The following is a 20,317-nucleotide window of genomic DNA, read 5'->3' as shown; positions in this document are numbered from 1 at the left end:
ATTGCACTGGGTCAGTTGAACCCCCTGGAACTTGAACTTAGAGACTCTGGGAGAGATTTATCAAAACTTGTGCAGAGGGTAAGTGTGCCAGCTGCCCATAGCAACCAATCAGATTGCTTCTTTTATTTTTAAAGAGGCCTGTAAAAATGAAAGAAGCTATCTGATTGGTTGCTATGGGCAACTGGTCAACTTTTCCTCTGCACAGGTTTTGATAAATCTCCCCCTTTGTACTCAGGGACAGCCTATCGTACCATTCTGTGCTTTACGGTCTGTCCCAGGGGTCCACGACGTGGAGGCCATCTAGAAGGCCTGGCACCTTATGAACTGTTCTAAAGGGGTAGTCCGGCCATAATACATCGTATCCCCTATCCAAAGGAGTGTGAAGCGTGACGACCACGGGGCCAGATACGATACTCTGCTCCGTGGTCGTCATGCTTCACACTCGGAGCCTCCAGCACTGCGGAGAGCTCACAAAGGTGGGTGCGGAATGACAGATTGCGGTGGGACCCCTGTGATCATACATCTTATCCCCTATCCTTTGGATGGGGGATAAGATGTATTAGGGCTGGAGTACCCCTTTAAGGATGCTATATGGCTGGCCAGGAACAACATCAACATGGAGAACATGTCTGTCCAGGACTGCCACAGGTTGATCCACAGCCTGCTTAGAGACTATGCAATCTTGGACAGCCGATGTCGATGAAGAAGAGGAGTGAAGACCCCTCTACTTCCCCATGTACCCCTGACATTATTGCTCAGTAGTTTGACCCTGTGAGCCGCCCCCTCCCTACCCCCATATTTTCTCATGCCCCACACCCCTTCCCACCCCCATAGCCCCATGCCCCTCCCCCCGATCACAGATTGTATTGTTTGGTTATTTCAAATTTTTTTTTTTTCTCTTTCAGAATTGAGCGGCGTGTTAGTGTAGCATGATGTGCGATGTATAGCTTAGGGAACCTATGCTCCGTATTGTGATGTGTATTGTTTGTGTGATTGTAATTTATTGTATTTCTTGTACTGATGATCAATAAAGCTCTTTCAATCACCCCATGGTGCAGAGTTTTGAATCTGATTGATTTCTTCTGTGGACAGGTGTCTTTTATGCAGGTAACAAGCTGAATTTAGGAGTGTTCCCTGTAAGGGTGGGTTCACACTACGTTTTCTCCCATACGGGAGCGCATACGGCAGGGGGGAGCTAAAACCTTGCGCTCCCGTATGCCTTCGTATGCGCTCCCGTATGTAATTCATTTCAATGAGCCGGCCGGAGTGAAACGTTCGGTCCAGTAGGCTCATTTTTGCGCCGTATGCGCTTTTACGACCTGACCTCAAACCGTGGTTGACCACAGTTTTAGGTCCAGTTGTAAAAGCGCATACGGCGCAAAAATGAGCCGACCGGACCGAACGTTTCACTCCAGCCGGCTCATTGAAATGAATTACATACGGGAGCGCATACGGCAGGGGGGAGCTAAAACCTCGCGCTCCCGTATGCCTTCGTATGCGCTCCCGTATGTAATTCATTTCAATGAGCCGGCCGGAGTGAAACGTTCTCCCGTATGGGAGAAAACGTAGTGTGAACCTATCCTAAGACAGTGCTCCTAATCTCAGCTGTCCTTCCTGTTTAAAAGACATCTGGGTGCCATAGTTCCTGCTGATTGATAGGGGTCAAATACTTATTTCAAATCAGTTCAAATTTCAAATCGAAATCCAAATCAATTCATACCTTATTTGATATGTTTTTTTTTTTGGTTGTTATTTTGCCTCTTCCTGTTCAAAAAAAAGACCATTAAATTTAAAGCCTCGTCATTTCTTTGTCTGTGGGCAAACATGCAATATCAGCAGGGAATCAAATACTTTTTCCTTCACTGTAGAAACCCAACAAATCCGGTGTAAAATAAAATATTCTCTAGGTTACCCAGCTGCCAGAGATAACTTTGATCCCAGCCATCTAACCCTACTGACCACTTCATCTAAGCAGTTAGGGTGACAGGGGGAGTTCCCTGCATTTTTCTATCAGCACCCCTGTAAAGTGATCATGGGGTGCCATGTGGCAATGTAAAAAGTAAAAAATAAAAAATAATAATAATAATAATAATAGAAGAAAAAAAGCAAAAGAAAAAAAAAAGCATTTGACGTTAAATAAAAAAAAATCCACATAAAAAATCCCTTACTATTATAATAAAATAAAATAAAAACATAAGAAAACTACACCTAATTGGCATTGCTTACCTCCAACAACCCAAATAAAAAAAAAAAATGTTTTCACTTGCAGTATAAATTAAATAAATTTAAAAAGTAGCATATACCTAAAAATGTTTGCAAAGGAATCGTCAATTTATCCTCTCGAAAACAAGCCCTCACACAGCTCCATCAATGGCAAAATAAAAATGTATCATTATAACAATATGATGACGCAAATTTTTTTATTTTGTTTTGTTTCAAAAATTTTTTTTCTTATGCCTATGCTGCAAGACATCATTTTACAGATGACACTCATATATATATATATAGCACTGCTGCAAAGCATCATGGTACAGATGACATTCATATATAGCACTGCTGCAAAGCATCATGGTACAGATGACATTCATATATAGCACTGCTGCAAAGCATCATGGTACAGATGACATTCATATATAACACTCCTGCAAAGCATCATGGTACAGATGCTTGTGGTGGCCCAGTAAAGGAGATGCACCCCTGTACCCTTGCTGTCCTGTCAGGCAGCCTCCATACAGTGTCACCTGCCCCCCCCCCCCCCTGCATCTGTCCCCCTTGCATATTCATTTGTATGTGTGTTATCTCCTGTAATATACCTATAATGTGTTATAGCTTTAAGAATACTTGACATGTGATTAACCTGATGTCATGTGATTGTAACACAGTGAGGTGTCAGTGACCATGTGACCTAAGGGTGACCTATGGGACCCCTCCTTGTCTCCCCCATATAAGCCTGGGGAGGAGCTAGTTGTCTCTCTTAGCTCTTACTTTCTTGTATGCTGAGTTGTAGTGAGGTCAAGTCCTGGGTGTATGTCTGGAGTCCAGAGGAGGCCTAAAGTCAGTCAAGCAGCCACAGATTCTCAAGTCCGTTGCCCCACAGGTCAAGTCAAAGCCTGGTAAGCTACAGAAGGGGTGAAGTCAGTCATAGTCTGTCATAGTCAAGTCAGTCCAAGTCATCTTGTCTCAAGTCAGCGTGGTCTGCATCCAAATTGTCCAAGTCCACCATAAGTCCCAGCAAGCCCTAAGGTCTCTGAAATCACTGGTCACCTCCATGGGCCTAGCCAAGCTGTATAGACTGTTACATCTGTGCCTCTTTATCTAAAGCCGAGGAACGTGCTTTCGATTCACCCAAAGTGCAAGAAAAAGTGCAAACATGTTACACTAAAAAAACGTGCACAAAGGATGCGGTCTATCGCAAGCCCTTCTCCGATAGGAGAGAGGCCCCCCAACAAACCTTACCCTTCGCCTCCGGACCAAAAGGTACCTGCGAGGTTCCAGGTTCGATGTCCCTTTTCGCCGAAGCTACTAGGGGACCACAAATGCTCCCGGCATCCCCCTTGGCGTTGGCCAAGGTATCTGCCCGCAGAGCCGATTACGGTAGGTACCCTGCCAAAGCAGGAGTACCCGGGGTGTTTGCAGGGAGGTGCGGAACCTAATGGCCACACACACCTCCCCTAGACCGCCAGGAGGGACACCCAGAAGGGCTACCGCATCCTGACAAATCCTGTGAACACACAACACGCAAAAAGTGACACAGTGAGACAAAAAAGAAATAAATAAGTGAATGTGTGCAGATATACTGCCCGGACATCCGGCCGGATCTATAAAAATTTCTCTGATCCTAGCCAGAAGGCCGGGAATCAAGAGGTGAGTGCCACAAGGTGGAGAGATTATGGTGCCCGTGCTTCAACTCAGTGAGTCTATTCTCCCAGTGAGTTTCGGCACCTCGGGGTCACCACTCCCCGAGGCACAAAAGTACCTCGGCTCTAGACCCTCTCAGCCTCATGGCGAGACCCGGAGGGAACAGGTCACATCGGGGCAGCCGTCGAGCTGATTCCTCAGAACCAGCCCCGGAAAGCCCTGGTACACCTGCATCCTCCATGCAGCACCCATCCCCACCAGCATGAAAACTGATAAGAACAGATACTACACTTGATCTTAGCCAAAAGGCCGAGAAGCGATTACATCTGTGCCTCAGTAAAGCTGCCGTTGTTCCATAACTTGGTGTCGGGGTCATTATTTGCCCCCGTACCTAGCCCAGGATCCAGCGGTATTCCTTTGGGTGGTGTAGAGGATAAACCACGCCCTAGCGTCACAAACACAAGGGGTTAATGCCATCTGCCCCTAGGGTAATTCCATCTGCCCTCATCACACCCTCACCACAACATTAATATATAGCACTCCTGCAAAGCATCATGGTATAGATGACATTCATATATGGCACTGCTGCAAAGCATCATGGTACAGATGACATTCATATATGGCACTGCTGCAAAGCATCATGGTACAAATGACATTCATATATGGCACTGCTGCAAAGCATCATGGTACAGATGACATTCATATATGGCACTGCTGCAAAGCATCATGGTACAGATGACATTCATATATGGCACTGCTGCAAAGCATCATGGTACAGATGACATTCATATATGGCACTGCTGCAGAGCATCATGGTACAGATGACATTCATATATGGCACTGCTGCAAAGCTTCATGGTACAGATGACATTCATATATGGCACTGCTGCAAAGCATCATGGTACAGATGACATTCATATATGGCACTGCTGCAAAGCATCATGGTACAGATGACATTCATATATGGCACTGCTGCAAAGCATCATGGTACAGATGACATTCATATATGGCACTGCTGCAAAGCATCATGGTACAGATGACATTCATATATGGCACTGCTGCAAAGCATCATGGTACAAATGACATATATACCACTGCTACAAAGCATCATGGTACAAATTACATATATAGCACTGCTGCAGAGCATCACGGTATAGATGACATTCATATATGGCACTGCTGCAAAGCATCATGGTACAGATGACATTCATATATGGCACTGCTGCAAAGCATCATGGTACAGATGACATTCATATATGGCACTGCTGCAAAGCATCATGGTACAGATGACATTCATATATGGCACTGCTGCAAAGCATCATGGTACAGATGACATTCATATATGGCACTGCTGCAAAGCATCATGGTACAGATGACATTCATATATGGCACTGCTGCAAAGCATCATGGTACAGATGACATTCATATATGGCACTGCTGCAAAGCATCATGGTACAAATTACATATATAGCACTGCTGCAGAGCATCATGGTACAGATGATATTCATATATGGCTCTGCTGCAAAGCATCATGGTACAGATGACATTCATATATGGCACTGCTGCAAATCATCATGGTACAAATTACATATAAAGCACTGCTGCAGAGCATCACGGTATAGATGACATTCATCTCAAACTATTCTGTAATTTGATCTTTATTCTAACTACTGTTTTATCTCTTATGAATCCTCCCAGATATATGGAATTAGAAACATCTGCAAATGAGAAGATTAATATCCGGATTATAGAAAATTGCTGCCAGCCTGGCACTGCACCCAGATACTGCCTGCTGTATGGTATGTAATTGTATGACCTGCTAACCCCATTTCTAAATCATTTGGCATCTGACATAAAGACGTACAAAGGGAAATTCTGTTGTACGGATATTTGTTCTCCAGGACTAAGTCAATAGAGTGTATTGAAGTGGGCACAGGATATGCATAGAATTTGTACCACATGAGCCTTGACTCTGTGACTAAAAGGTTGTAAAGAACAAAACACAACAGCGCCTATACATCATACATTTCCCAAACAGAGTGCCTCCAGCTTTTGCAAAACTGCAACTCCCAGCATGCCCGGACAGCCTTCGGCTGTCCGGGCATGCTGGGAGTTGTAGTTTTGCAACAGCTGGAGGCACACTGGTTGAGAAACACTGATCTAGCAGTTATCACCTTTCCAGTGATACTGTAACTGCATCCGTCTAGAATACCCCTTTAATTGTTGTATTGATGCATCTGATGGTTTAACCTGATGTTTTGTACCTTAAAGGGGTGCTCCGGTGAAAACATCTTATCCCCTGTCCAAAGTATATGGGATAAGATGTCTGATGGCGGGGGTCCTGCCGCTGGGGACCCCCGGGATCTCCGGGCTGGCAGCAGCGGCGTCATCAACACAGAATCTTGGAGCTTCTGTGTTCGTGAGGTCATGCCACACCCCTCCATTCATGTCAATGGGAGGGGGCGTGATGGCTAGTATGTAGGCGTCACGCCTCCTCCCATAGACATGAATGGAGGGGACGTGGCGGCTGTAGTCACCAGTCATCCGTCACGAAGCGGAGTTTGCTCTGTGGCTCGATGGCCGTAGTCCTGCGCCAGAGATCACTGGGTCCCCAGCGGCAGGACCCAGGCAATCAGACATCCTTCAGATAGGGGATAAGATGTTTTTCGCCAGAGTACCCCTTTAGGGTAGGGTAATTTTGCTGCGCAATTTTGCTTTGTATTTTCTGTAGATGATTCTGCTACCCATTGACTTCAAAGGGTAGGAAAATACACAGCAGCAAATATGCAGCAAAATACAGCACATGTGACCCTACCCTTATGCTTTACTTAATTTTCTGTCTTTTTTTTTTCTCTGCTATCAGCCATTTCAGGCTAGAGTGAAAGGGTGACTATAGTGCCCTTTATTAGGAAGTCCAGGAAAATCTTTATGCAGTGGCACATACTGTATCTGTCAAGAGCTGAAAATCTCCAGAAACATTTCTACCCAAAGATGCGATACCAGCAGTGAGATTTTAGGCTGTTGGATTTTAGGATTAGTGGCCCTCTTGTAAAAGTATCAAACAAAAATGTTTCACATAAATAAATATTTGCATGAGATATAAGCATGTGGGGCGTTTTCTGGACAGTGGGAGGAAGAAGAAGCCTTGTGTCTTATAATAGTCGCTCCTGACATGCCGGTGACCAGCAATTACCCTGTCAGTTCAATGGAGGCCTTTTATACACCAGTACTGCGCCTGCAAATATAGCCGCGTTTGTGCATTCATGGAAAGTCCTTGAGTCGTCCTCTTCTTTCCAAAACTTACATTCAGCCCATGTTTCACTTTTATCTTTATATTTCCACCAAACTTTCTAGGGCTTCTGAATGGCAGACTTTGCCTGGTTAAGCATCCCCAATCTAGTTTTCAGTCTATGACAACCTTTGTGGAAGCTGTCATGGTGCCCGAAATGGTTGTCACCCAGCTTTTCTGGGAAAGTAAAACTGATGTTTTTTTGTTTAAAATAAAATATTGTCAGGGGTGCACAAATATCTATCCTAAAATACAGATTCTACAAAATGTGTAAAAAAGGAAAAGGTATATTTACCTGTGGTGGACGGCCCGATGGTGATAGGCTGATGGGGTGTTACAGTGTTCTACAGCAGACAGTGACTTTTTCCATCCTACCCTGCAATACACAAAATATAAAGTCAGCACCTCATAGTTACTTGTGAGATCCCCACACAGGCCATGAATGTCACACACACGCGACACAACAAGTGTCACACTGTACCATCACCTAGTGGCACAGAGGCGGCTCTGTATTCCAGTTGTTAGGGTAGAAGTTGCTCTGTGTCCAAACTAATGGGGTAGAAGCTGTACTGTATCCCAGATAATGGGGTAGAAGCCGCTCTGTATCCCAGATAATGTGGCAGAAGCCGCTCTGTATGCCAGATAATGTGGCAGAAGCCGCTCTGTATGCCAGATAATGTGGTAGAAGCTGTTCTGTATCCCAAATAATGGGATAGAAGCTGTTCTGTATCCCAAATAATGGGATAGAAGCTGTTCTGTATCCCAGATAATGGGGTAGACGCTGTTCTGTATGCCAGATAATGGGGTAGAAGCTGTTCTGTATCCCAGATAATGGGGTAGACGCTGTTCTGTATCCCAGATAATGGGGTAGAAGCTGTTTTGTATCCCAGACAATGGGGTAGAAGCCACTCTGTATCCCAGATAATGGGGTAGAAGCCGCTCTGTATCCCAGATAATGGGGTAGAAGCCGCTCTGTATCCCAAATAATGGGGTAGAAGCCACTCTGTATCCCAGATAATGGGGTAGAAGCCGCTCTGTATCCCAGATAATGTGGTAGAAGCCGCTCTGTATCCCAGATAATGGGGTAGAAGCCGCTCTGTATCCCAGATAATGGGGTAGAAGCCGCTCTGTATCCCTGCTAATGGGGTAGAAGCCGCTCTGTATCCCAGCTAATGGGGTAGAAGCCACTCTGTATCCCAGCTAATGGGGTAGACGCTGTACTGTATTTCAGATAATGGGGTAGAAGCTGCTCTGTATCCCAGATAATGGGGTAGAAGCTGTTCTGTATCCCAGATAATGGGGTAGAAGCTGTACTGTATCTTAGATAATGGGGTAGAAGCTGTTCTGTATCCCAGATAATGGGGTAGAAGCTGTACTGTATCCTAGCTAATGGGGTAGAGGCTGCTCTGTATCCCAGCTAATGGTGTAGAAGCCGCTCTGTTTCCCAGTTATTACGGTAGAAGCCGCTCTGTATCCCAGATAATGGGGTAGACGCTGCTCTGTATCCCAGTAATTAGGGTAGAAGCTGTTATGTATCCCAGCTAAGGCTGCTTTCACACTATAAAATTCATCCGTTTTAAAGATCCGTTTGATGTTCCGTTATGAAAACCCCGAAAATCTGCCATTAAACGTCCGTTAGAAAATCCCATTATAGTCTATGGGATTTTTACATTATCCGTTTTAATCCGTTATAGTCCATTATTAATAACGGACGTTATTTTGTGACGGAAGATAGTAATTTATTGGGGTAGAGGCTGCTCTGTATCCCAGTTATTATAGTATAGGCTGCTCTGTATCCCAGTTATTAGGGTATAGGCTGCTCTGTATCCCAGTTATTAAGGTATAGGCTGCTCTGTATCCAAGTTATTAGGGTATAGGCTGCTCTGTATCCCAGTTATTAGGGTATAGGCTGCTCTTTATCCCAGTTATTAGGGTATAGGCTGCTCTGTATCCCAGTTATTAGGGTATAGGCTGCTCTGTATTCCAGTTATTAGAGTATAGGCTGCTCTTTATCCCAGTTATTAGGGTATAGGCTGCTCTGTATCCCAGTTATTAAGGTATAGGCTGCTCTGTATTCCAGTTATTAGGGTATAGGCTGCTCTGTATCCCAGTTATTAGGGTATAGGCTGCTCTGTATCCCAGTTATTAGGGTATAGGCTGCTCTGTATTCCCTTTATTAGGGTATAGGCTGCTCTGTATCCCAGTTATTAGGGTATAGGCTGCTCTGTATTCCAGTTATTAGGGTATAGGCTGCTCTGTATCCCAGTTATTAGGGTATAGGCTGCTCTGTATTCCAGTTATTAGGGTATAGGCTGCTCTGTATCCCAGTTATTAGGGTATAGGCTGCTCTGTATCCCAGTTATTAGGGTATAGGCTGCTCTGTATTCCAGTTATTAGGGTATAGGCTGCTCTGTATCCCAGTTATTAGGGTATAGGCTGCTCTGTATTCCAGTTATTAGGGTATAGGCTGCTCTGTATCCCAGTTATTAGGGTATAGGCTGCTCTGTATTCCAGTTATTAGGGTATAGGCTGCTCTGTATCCCAGTTATTAGGGTATAGGCTGCTCTGTATTCCAGTTATTAGGGTATAGGCTGCTCTGTATTCCAGTTATTAGGGTAGATGCTGCTCTGTATCCCAACTAATGGCGTACAGCAGTGTTTCCCAACCACGGTGTCTCCAGCTGTTGCAAAACCACACTTCCCATCAAAGGCTGCATGGGCATGCTGGGAGTTGTAGTTTTGCAGCATCTGGACACATCCTGGTTGGAAAACATTGGGGTAGGGGCTGCTCTGTATCCCAGTTGTAAAAGTAGAGGCTGCTCAACATCTCAGTTAATAAGGTATAAACAATAAAAAAAGAAGAGTAATTCTGGGCACTAACAGCAGTGATCTGTACATCTCTTGTAGTTATTTTTTCATCTGTTTTTTTTTTTTACTATAAAAGAATAATATGCAAATTTCCAATTGAGGAAGACACAAGTGTTACGTTTTTTAGAACAAAGAAATTCAAGACACCAAGAAAAGTTGGCTCGATATTGGAATATCTATGGTTTGTTGTCTATAGTCACATAGATCCAGGTGTTCTGTTTAGTGTAACTAGGTATACTGTATATATATTTGCTAATATTCAGATCATCAGATAATTTATGGCCGTATAATGATGGTGTGTGCTGGTCATGTTCCCCAACCTATAGCACTCCAGCTGTTTCAAAACTACAACCTGAAGGCTGCCACGGCTTGATAGAAGTTGTAGCTTTGCAATAGCTGCAGAGACACAGGTTGGGGAGCACTGCTGTAAAGAAACATTAAGTCATCTGTCCATGTTCCTGAGGAAAGTCTGGTCTGTAGGTGCTGCTGTTTTACTTCTTCTATTATATGACTGCTTCTATTTTCTTGTTTGGATTAGAATTTTTTTTTCCTGGAGCTGGTTCAACCCCTAGAGCTTGCACCTAACTTTAACATTGCATAAACAGCCACAGTGCAGGGAGCAAAAGTAAATAAAAACATTTTTTTAAAGGTGTACTCCGGAGGAAAAAAAATGTTTTTAAATCAACTGGTGCCAGGAAGTTATACAGATCTTAAATTACTTCTTATTAAAAATCTTAATCCTTCCAGTACTTATCAGCTGCTGTATGCTCCAGAGGAAGTTGTGTAGTTCTTTCCTGTTTTACCACAGTGCTCTCTCATGACACCTCTGTCCATGTCAGGAACTGTCCAGAACAGAAGAGGTTTGCTATGGGGATTTGCTCCTGCTTTGGACAGTTACTGACACGGACAGAGGTGTCAGCAGAGAGCACTGTGGTCAGACTGGAAAGAACTACACAACTTCCCCTGCAGCATATATCAGCTGATAAGTACTAGAAGGATTAAATAGGTGCTCCCCTGGAAAACATATTTTTTTACTCAACTGGTGCCAAAAAGTTAAAAGATTTGTAAATTACTTCTAATTAAAAATCCAAATTCTTCCAGTACTGCTGTATGCTTGACAGGAAATTATTTTCTTTTTGAATTTCCTTTCCATTCTGACCACAGTGCTCTCTGCTGACACCTCTGTCCATTTTAGGAACTGTCTGGAGCAGGATAGGTTTGCCATGGGGTTTTGCTCAGGACAGTTCCTGACATGGACAGAGGTGTCAGTAGAGAGCACTGTGGTCAGACAGAAAAGACAAAAAGAAAAGAACTTCCTCTGGAACATACTGGAAGGGTTAAGATTTTCAAATCTGTTTAACTTCCTGGCACCAGTTGATAAAAAAAAAAAAAAAAAAATGTTTTCCAGTGGAGTACCCCTTTAAGATTTTTGTAAAGAAGTAATTTACAAATCTGTATATCTTTCTGACACCAGTTGATTTGAAAACATTTGTTCTCTACCGTAGTACCCCTTTATGTACTCAACATGCCCAATCTTCCTTTCCCATATTTGAGGCTAGGATCATATCCCATTACAGCCCGTTTAATTTTGCTGTATGCAAAAACGTGGCCAACCACTCTGTTGTGTGTTTTTCCCAATGTGGATTTACCACAGTGAAATTACTGAGAAGAAAATCACCAGCAAATTACATTGACCTCAATTGGGTCTGCAGAAGATTTTCAACAGCGGAAATTCTGTCACGGGAAACACATGAGTAACCTGCCCGTGTGTACCCTTAGGCTAAGTTTCTACTTGGTTTTTTTTGTGGCCCAAGAATGCAAGAAAAAAACGTCAGAAAAAAACACCAGAAAAAATGCCACAGCATTTTCCTGTGTTTGGCGTTTTTTTCTTTTGTCTATTCTGGTGTTTTTTTCCTTTGAGTGGAAGTTGCATTTTTGGCCCCTTTGACGTTTTTTCTAAATTTGTTGGGTACCAAAAAACAAAACAAAAAAAAAAAGCATGCAGTAGTGATGGAAAAAAAAATATTTAACGAAATTTAGATTTTTTACAACAAAATTTGAATACATTTTTAATAAAGTGCATGTGTTTAACTTTTTTCCCCTCTATTTTTTACATTTTTAGGTAGTACTACTACTCCCAGCATGGAACAGACTGTTCCATGATGGGAGTAGTAGTACCTGTACTAATAGACATATTGCCCCGGGTGTCAATCCTGACACCCGATGCGATCTTCCATTATATAGCAGAGAATGCGGAGCGGCTCTATACAGCGCTCACATCTCTGCACTATACTCCTGCCAGTGATGTGAATAGAACATCATTCAGTCATATTTTCCGACCAGAGTGGTGATTGGCCGGATGATTGCAGCCAATCACCGCTCTCAGAGGGAAATATGAATGAGTGATTACATCACTGGCCGGAGTATAGTGCAGAGATGTGAGTGCTGTATAGAGCTGCTCCGTATCTTTGCAATAGATAGGACGATCGCATTGGGTGTCAGGAGTGACACCCGCTGTGATCTGTCCTTAACTGCAGGTACTACTCTGCTCCATGCTGGGAGCTGTAGTACCTGCATTAATAGACAGATCGCAGCGAGTGTCACTCCTGACACCCGCTGTGATCCTTCTGTATAATGTATAGATGCGGCGGCTGCTCTTCTATGGTCTCCTGCACTGATGTATATATACACATATTCATATTTCCCACAGAGTTGTGATTGGCTGGAACCATCTGGACAATCACAGCTCTCTGCGGCAAATATGAATAGGTGCATATATATATATATATATATATATATATATATATACGGCAGTGCAGGGGACCATAGAAGAGCGTCCGCATCTTTACATTTTACAGGATGATCGCAACGGAACCCAGGCCGATCTATCAATTAGTACAGGTATTAGTACTCCCATCATGGAACAGTGTGTTCCATGCTGGGAGTAATAGTACTACCTAAAAAATTAAAAAGTGGAAAAATAATTTTGCGATTTCTCATTGATTTTCAATGAAATATCGCCATGGGGGCCACTTTGGCGTTTTTTGGGGAGTAGAAAGTAGCTAAGTAGAAACTTAGTGTTATGCTTTTAAAATAATTAGTAGATAAATGTTTCGGAAAATACAGAGACTAATAATTCAATTAATATAAGGCTGTTTATATTTTAGGTAATCAAAAAAACTAAATGCAGTAACTGATGTAGTCAAGAAAAACAGCCTAAGCATTTCACACTGCGCAAAATTCGCTACGCAGTAGGAAATACGCTGAGTTTTTTTCTATTAGCAATCACAGAGGGCTTCCCTGCGGAGAATATGCTGCATATTTCCCGCTAGGCAGTGGATTTTGCGCAGCCTGAAATATGCAATGTGTGGCGCAACCCTAAGGGTCTTTTCGCACGGCAGAATTTCCGCTTGCGGAATTCCGCCTCAAATTTAAGCGCATAGATTTCTATGGGATTCCGCACTCGTATTCACACTTCTGAATTTTTGCTTGTGCTTTGTAAAATCAATGATAAATTCCCTCCCCCTATGTGTCCTGGCACCGCAATACGATTTACACACAGAATCCTCACAGAAACCCACCAATAAGTGACACAGATTTTTGAATTTGTGTCAGAAATATCAGCTCTGTATAAACTACAATATGGGTTCCCATTGAAGAAAGTGGGATGTGGTTTTTGGAGTAAAATTCACTTGGCATTCAGTGAGAATTCCAGGCTGAAATCCATGTAAAATTCCATCGTGTAAATGGGGCCATTTACTATGATTTTTGTCTTCTCTGATCCTGGATTTTTATCTGTTCTTCCACTGACTGTAAAGTACTGCATCGTATGTTGGTGATATATACAGTGGTCCCTCAAGTTACAATATTAATTGGTTCCGGGACTACCATTGTATGTTGAAACCACCGTATGTTGAGACCAGAACTCTATGGAAACCTGGTAATTGGTTCTGAAGCCACCAAAATGTCATCCGAAAATAGGAAAAAGTGAGGATTAAAGATAAATAAGTAGATAACTAATACAGATAAAGCAAATCCTTACATATAAAAGTAAGAAAGATCTGCTGGGAGCTGTAAATCACTGTCTATTTCAGTGTTTCCCAACCAGGGTGCCTCCAGCTGTTGCAAAACTACAACTCCCAGCATGCCCGGACAGCCAAAGGCTGTCCGAGCATGCTGGGAGTTGTAGTTTTGCAACAGCTGGAGGCAACCTCTTTGGGACACACTGGTCTATGTAGAGGACAGAAGCTTCTTCAGGGTCCTGTACAGAACACGCAACGTCCTAAAAAAAAGGAAAATGGCGCCGCCCTCACCGAATGCCCAAAGAAGAAGCTAACCCTGGCACAGGTAAAGAGTGCAGAACATGTAATACCTCCCTGTACTGTAGGGGGCGCTACCAGACACCAGTCAGTGCATACACTTCAGTAATACAGGTAAAGAGTACAGAACATGTAATACCTCCCTGTACTGTAGGGGGCGCTACCAGACACCAGTCATTGGATACACTTCAGTAATACAGGTAAAGAGTACAGAACATGTAATACCTCCCTGTACTGTAGGGGGCGCTACCAGACACCAGTCATTGGATACACTTCAGTAATACAGGTAAAGAGTACAGAACATGTAATACCTCCCTGTACTGTGGGGGGTGCTACCAGACACCAGTCAGTGCATTCACTTTAGGAATACATGGGTTTTACCAGTGAAATATCCATTCTGATTGGTCGGTTCTTCCAGTCATTGACACGTTTTGCAGATTCCATAGCATTGTATGTTGAGTCTGGTTTCAAGTTACAATGGTCCAGAAAAGACCATTGTATGTTGAAACTATTGTATGTTGAGGCCATTGTAAGTTGAGGCATCACTGGATATACATACACAAATAGATCCCAGTATTTGGAAACAAACTTTTGTTGCATTTAAAATGCATACAAAATATACAATGTATCCAATGTAACAAATGTTATACATATGTTTTTCCTGTCACCACAGAGAAGTGCAGCTCTGGAAGGGGAGGCTCCTTTGTTCTGCTTATTAGGAAAAAGTTTCCTTCTGTTCCATGGTGGGCACTTGGGTTAGAAAGGGGGAGGTCTCCTTACTGTATACAGTAGGATTTTTTCTGTGCCTTTTGTAAGCCTCTAATCCTCTATTATGGAGCGGAAGGAACACTGTCAGGTTCACTTTGTTTGTCCTCTATTTACTTTGTTTCCTTATTTTTTTTTCAGCCACGTTTTCAAGCAGAGAGGGCGGCATAACAAGGAAGGGGGGGGGGGGGGGGGCGGGGGCGGCTATAGTAATAGATAGGAAGAATGCACTAGGGGGTAACCGATTGCCAACAGATGTAGAACATTTCCACCCAAAACTCAGTTTTAACTATATCCTGCCCACAATGAAAAGTTGTAAAGTAATTGCTGAGTTTCCAGCTGTTGTCAAACTGTCGATGTAGCAGAGATGATTTTGTCTGCTGTAACTGAGCTGATTTATTTATTTTTAATGTGCAAAACTCGTTGGGACATTAAAAAAAAAGTGTTATCTGTGTTTTTACGTAGGACTGCAGGACAGTCTACTACATTACACTAATGCAGAGAGTTATCCCAATGCGCAGATGATCAGCTTGGACACAATGTTTAGCTCTGCTATTTTTTAAATTACCCCAGGCTGTCCTGCTGGGATTTGTAGTTCTGCTTACGTCACTGAAAGGGATTTATCAAAAAGAACTGAGTAGATGTGCAGGAAAGACAAGAAATGTGTTTCCTCCCTGACACGTGTTCTGCCACCAAGATGGTAGATAGGAGAAGCCTCCTGCTTTCTTTTATTTTAGCACACCACCCACCAGGGGTACATCCCTTTATTAAAGTAGGGACCCCAGTTCCCTATGTGAGTCCCCCCCCCCATGACTAATGGGAGGGGCCCTTGCACTTGAAGTTGGCTGGCTGCTTAAAGGAGCAGATCAAGTGTCGTCTGATGCAAGAGGAGCATGGAATTGCATCAAGGCTGCTTGAAGTCACAGATTCTGGGTTTAGGAACCCCCCTGATCCGCCTCAGTCACACCCCACCTCAACCCAGCACTCACCCAACACATCTCAGGGAAGGGGTGCTCCACTCTTGGGGGATTTATACTTGCAGCTGGAATTCACAGGACAGAGGATCAATGCTGTCACCCTGCACACACATACACACACAGGCAGAAAGGCCCACCCTGGCCAACCCAAATCCAGTGACACATACAGGCAGGTCCGCCCCTTTCCAGCATATAAGGTCTCAGAGTTGTGTTAACTGAGAGCAAAGCATTCATATAGTTCCCTGGATGGAGGATGGGGGGGCTCCCCAAGAAGAGAGGCCGCACTGTTCTCCTTTAAGAATTCCTGCCAGTCAGATACACAGTGTCCACTCACAGCCAATATCCCTGGAATTATAGAATCGCCCCTTCCTAAGAACCGTTCTAACTTTTTACGTACATGCTCTTTTATTAACGTCACTGGATAACAGATTTTCTTTTTTAGTGTTACAATATCCTACATTGGGACCAGGAACAGGTTCTAGGATAGGGCCAAGCCTATGGGGAAATCCCTCGTTCTTGTGGAACTACAAGTCTCAGCAGGGTTTCTGTAAGTGACGTGTTGGGCAATAGTTTAACATTTAGTCACCCTTAATAAATACTACATTAAAGGAATATAATAAAACTGACCACAAATTATTATTATTAAATATGATATTAAATGGCTGATACTAAAGAGCAATTGTTTTATTTTTAATAATATAGAACAGTGGAATCCAAAATGTGGACCTCCAGATATTTCAAAACTACAACTGCCAGCATGCCCAGACAACCAACAGCTGTGCGAGCACCCTGGACGTTGTAGTTTTGCAATAGCATGTCCATACTTTGTCTGTTCGGGCATGCTGGGAGTTGTAGTTTTGCAACAGCTGGAGACACAATGTTTGGAATCACAATGTTCAGATCCCGATCAATTGTTACAAGGATAAGAAAATCACTGCTGACACCAAGATAGACCTACATTTTAAGACTTTCTCCTAGACTTACATTGTAAGACTTTCAATGTAACCAGGTAAAAACTGCACTGAATCCAAAGCCAAAATTGTTACACGGTTGGACCCATGCAATCACCCTTTTAGGCGTATCTCTTGCAATATGCTATAGAAGTCTATGGTGGGAAAAATTATTTTGAAGGTTAGGATCATGTTAAAAATACATGATTCTAAAAAATAGTTGATACTAGTATCATGTAAAAAAAAACTTAACTTAAGTTTAAGATTGCGGGGGGGTCCAAGTGCCATTTAGAGCCCTGGCTCTCCTATACAGCGGCATGTCATAACCCCCACCCCCTCTATATAGTTCTATGGGAGAGCCAAAGATTGCTGATCGTCTCTCTCATAGAGCTATATCATAGAGCTATATGGGGATACATTTTCTTTTTACATGATACTTGTCCTTTAAGAGAAGGTTTTCTGCACGTAGGCAGCCACACTAAACACCCAGGGTTGGGCTTCCAGGAGGGAAAGGAAATAATTTTAACATCTGCAGATATTTGGTCTGTGAGCTATTCCTGGAGAATAATATTCCCCACAACATATTGTCATCAGTTTCATCTCTATCCACAGCACTGACAGCGTTATAGTGACTATTTTGGGTTAGAATTTCCTTTTTTTTTTTTTTGCTTCTTATTATTATTATATAATTTTTAAAGTGGGGAAGAATTCTCAGATCCCAAATGATAAAATATAAAACACTACTGTTTGTTTTAGCTCTGGTGATTCATTGTTGTTATAAGGACATTTGATCTAAATCACCACCAATGGGGCAGATCTATCAAAACCTGTCCAGAGGAAAAGTTGCTGAATTGGCCATAGCAACCAATCAGATCGCTTCTTTCATTTTTGAAAAGGCGATCTGATTGGTTGCTAAGGGCAACTCAGCAACTTTTCCTCTGGACAGATTTTGATAAATCTCCCCCAATATGTCTATATCCTAACCAGCTTGAGCGATGTGTGTGGTTGCCCAGTATGGTAGGTGTTACCCCCATACTCTTGCGGTCCTCTCAGGCAGCCTCTCTTCATTGTCCCCTGGGTCCCCCTTGCATCTGTCCCCCATGTAGTAGTAGTAGTAAGGAGTAGAGAGCAATCAAGCAACTATAGGCCAGTAAGTCTGACATCAGTAGTGGGGAAATTTATGGAAACTCTACTAAAGGATAGGATTGTGGAACATCTTAAATCCCATGGATTGCCAGATGAAAAACAACATGGGTTTACTTTAGGGAGATCATGTCAAACAAATCTTATTGATTTTTTGACTGGGTGACTAAAATAATAGATGGCGGAGGGGCTTTTGACACTGTCCCACATAGAAGACTTATCAATAAACTGCAGTCATTGAGCTTGGACTCCCATATTGTTGAGTGGATTAGGCAGTGGCCAAATGACTGGAGAATATTCAGAGCAAGATCTTGTTACCAGTGGGGACCTCAGGGATCTGTACTGGGACCAATTTATCTTCATTAGTGATATTGCAGAAGGTCTCGATGGTTCGGTATTGGTCTTTTTGCTGATGACACAAAGATATGTAACAGGGTTGATGTTTCCGGAGGGACATGCCAAATGGAAAAGGATTTAGGAAAACTAGAAGAATTGTCAGAACTCGGGCAACTGAAATTTAATGGGGATAAGTGCAAGATAATGCACCTGGGGTGGAAAAACCCTCGGGCAGAATATAGAATATTTGACACAGTCCTGACCTCAGTATCTGAGGAAAGGGATTTAGGAGAAATTATTTCAGAAGACTTAAAGGTCGTAAGACAATGTAATAGAGCAGCAGGAAACGCTAGCAGAATGCTTGGATGTATAGGGAGAGGTATAAGCAGTAGAAAGAAAGAAGTGCTCATTGATGTATAGGGAGAGGTATAAGCAGTAGAGAGAGAAGTGCTCATGCCGCTGTACCGAACACTGGTGAGACCTCACTTGGAGGATTGTGCACAGTACTGGAGGCCGTATCTCCAAAAGGATATAGATACTCTAGAGAGAGTTCAGAGAATATACTAAACTAGTACATGGATTGCAGGATAAAACTTATCAGGAAAGGTTAAAGGACTTTAACAAGTATGGAAGAAAGAAGAGACAGAGGGGATATGAGAGACTTTTAAATACATAAAGGGAATCAACACGGTAAAGAAGAAAAACTACCACAAGAGGACATAGTTTTAAATTAGAGGGGCAAAGGTTTAAAAGTAATATCAAGAAGTATTACTTTACCGAGAGAGTAGTGGATGCATGGAATAGCATTCCTGCAGAAGTGGTCGCTGCAAATACAGTGAAGGAGTTTAAACATGCATGGGATAGGCTTAAAGGGGTATTCCGCCCCTAGACATCTTATCCCCTATCCAAAGGATAGGGGATAAGATGTCAGATCGCCCCGGTCCCGCTGCTGGGGACCCCCGGGATCCCCGCTGCGGCACCGCGCTATCATTACAGCACAGAGCGAGTTCGCTCTGTGCGTAATGACGGGCGATATGGGGGACGGAGCAGCGTGACGTCATGGCGCTGCCCCTCGTGACATCACGGCCCGTCCCCTTAATGCAAGTCTATGGGAGGGGGCGTGACGACTGCCACGCCCCCTCCCATAGACTTGTATTGAAAGGGGCGGGCCGTGACATCACGAGGGGCGGAGCCGTGACTTAACGATGCTCCGGCCCCTGTACCGCCCATCATTACGTGCAGAGCGAACTTGCTCTGTGCAGTAATGATAGTGCGGTGCCGCAACGGGGATCCCAGGGGTTCCCAGCAGCGGGACCGCGGCGATCTGACATCTTATCCCCTATCCTTTGGATAGGGCCAGGGACTATTGTTAGGATTCAGAATATTGGGCAGACTAGATGGGCGAAATGGTTCTTATCTGCTGACACGTTCTATTTTTATTATGTATTATACTGTGTAATGTGTAAATAAATCGTTGTCACTTTAAGACTGTTTACCATGTGAGTTGTCATGTGATTGGTACCCAGGAGCTATCAGTGACAAGGTGACTTAAGGGTAACCAATGGGATCCCCCCCAGAGCCTCCCCCATAAAAGCCCTGGGTGGAGCCTCTGCTCGCTGTCTTGCTTCCTGCTGAGGTCCAGTCCAGTTGGGCCTAAGTGTGTGTGCAGAGTCATAGGAGGCCTCAAGTCCAGTCTGCAGCCACAAGCTACAAACCTGCACATAGCCACAGTCACAGTCTTGTCAGTCATCAGTCACAAGTCAAGTCAGTCACAGTCATCATTTCAACTCAACGTGGCCTGCATTAAATTGAC

The 20,317-nt window shown here is 43.5% G+C and overlaps 2 protein-coding genes and 1 pseudogene across 4 annotated transcripts in view; 1 reads left to right on the top strand and 2 right to left on the bottom strand.

Moving 5' to 3' along the window:
* Positions 1 to 20,317, top strand: part of LOC130291441 (myosin-1B-like) — a 188,585-nt gene that overhangs the window by 40,514 nt on the left and 127,754 nt on the right. The window contains exon 4 of the mRNA XM_056540161.1: positions 5,557 to 5,657. The gene's annotated coding sequence lies outside the window, so the exon portion shown is untranslated. The remainder of the gene's footprint in view (positions 1 to 5,556; positions 5,658 to 20,317) is intronic.
* Positions 1 to 20,317, bottom strand: part of SLC38A5 (solute carrier family 38 member 5) — a 66,373-nt gene that overhangs the window by 23,841 nt on the left and 22,215 nt on the right. For 2 of the 3 annotated variants that reach the window (XM_056538100.1, XM_056538101.1), the window contains exon 2: positions 7,443 to 7,523. The gene's annotated coding sequence lies outside the window, so the exon portion shown is untranslated. Of the gene's footprint in view, positions 1 to 7,442; positions 7,524 to 16,087; positions 16,218 to 20,317 lie in introns of those variants that run through there. The other variant, XM_056538099.1, reaches the window with a different exon arrangement.
* LOC130292078 (U2 spliceosomal RNA) lies at positions 4,020 to 4,179 on the bottom strand (annotated as a pseudogene).

This window comes from Hyla sarda, chromosome 9 (genome assembly GCF_029499605.1).
Source record: "Hyla sarda isolate aHylSar1 chromosome 9, aHylSar1.hap1, whole genome shotgun sequence".
In the NCBI taxonomy this organism is placed as follows: Eukaryota; Metazoa; Chordata; class Amphibia; order Anura; family Hylidae; genus Hyla; species Hyla sarda.
This window is presented reverse-complemented; position numbering and strand designations above follow the sequence as displayed.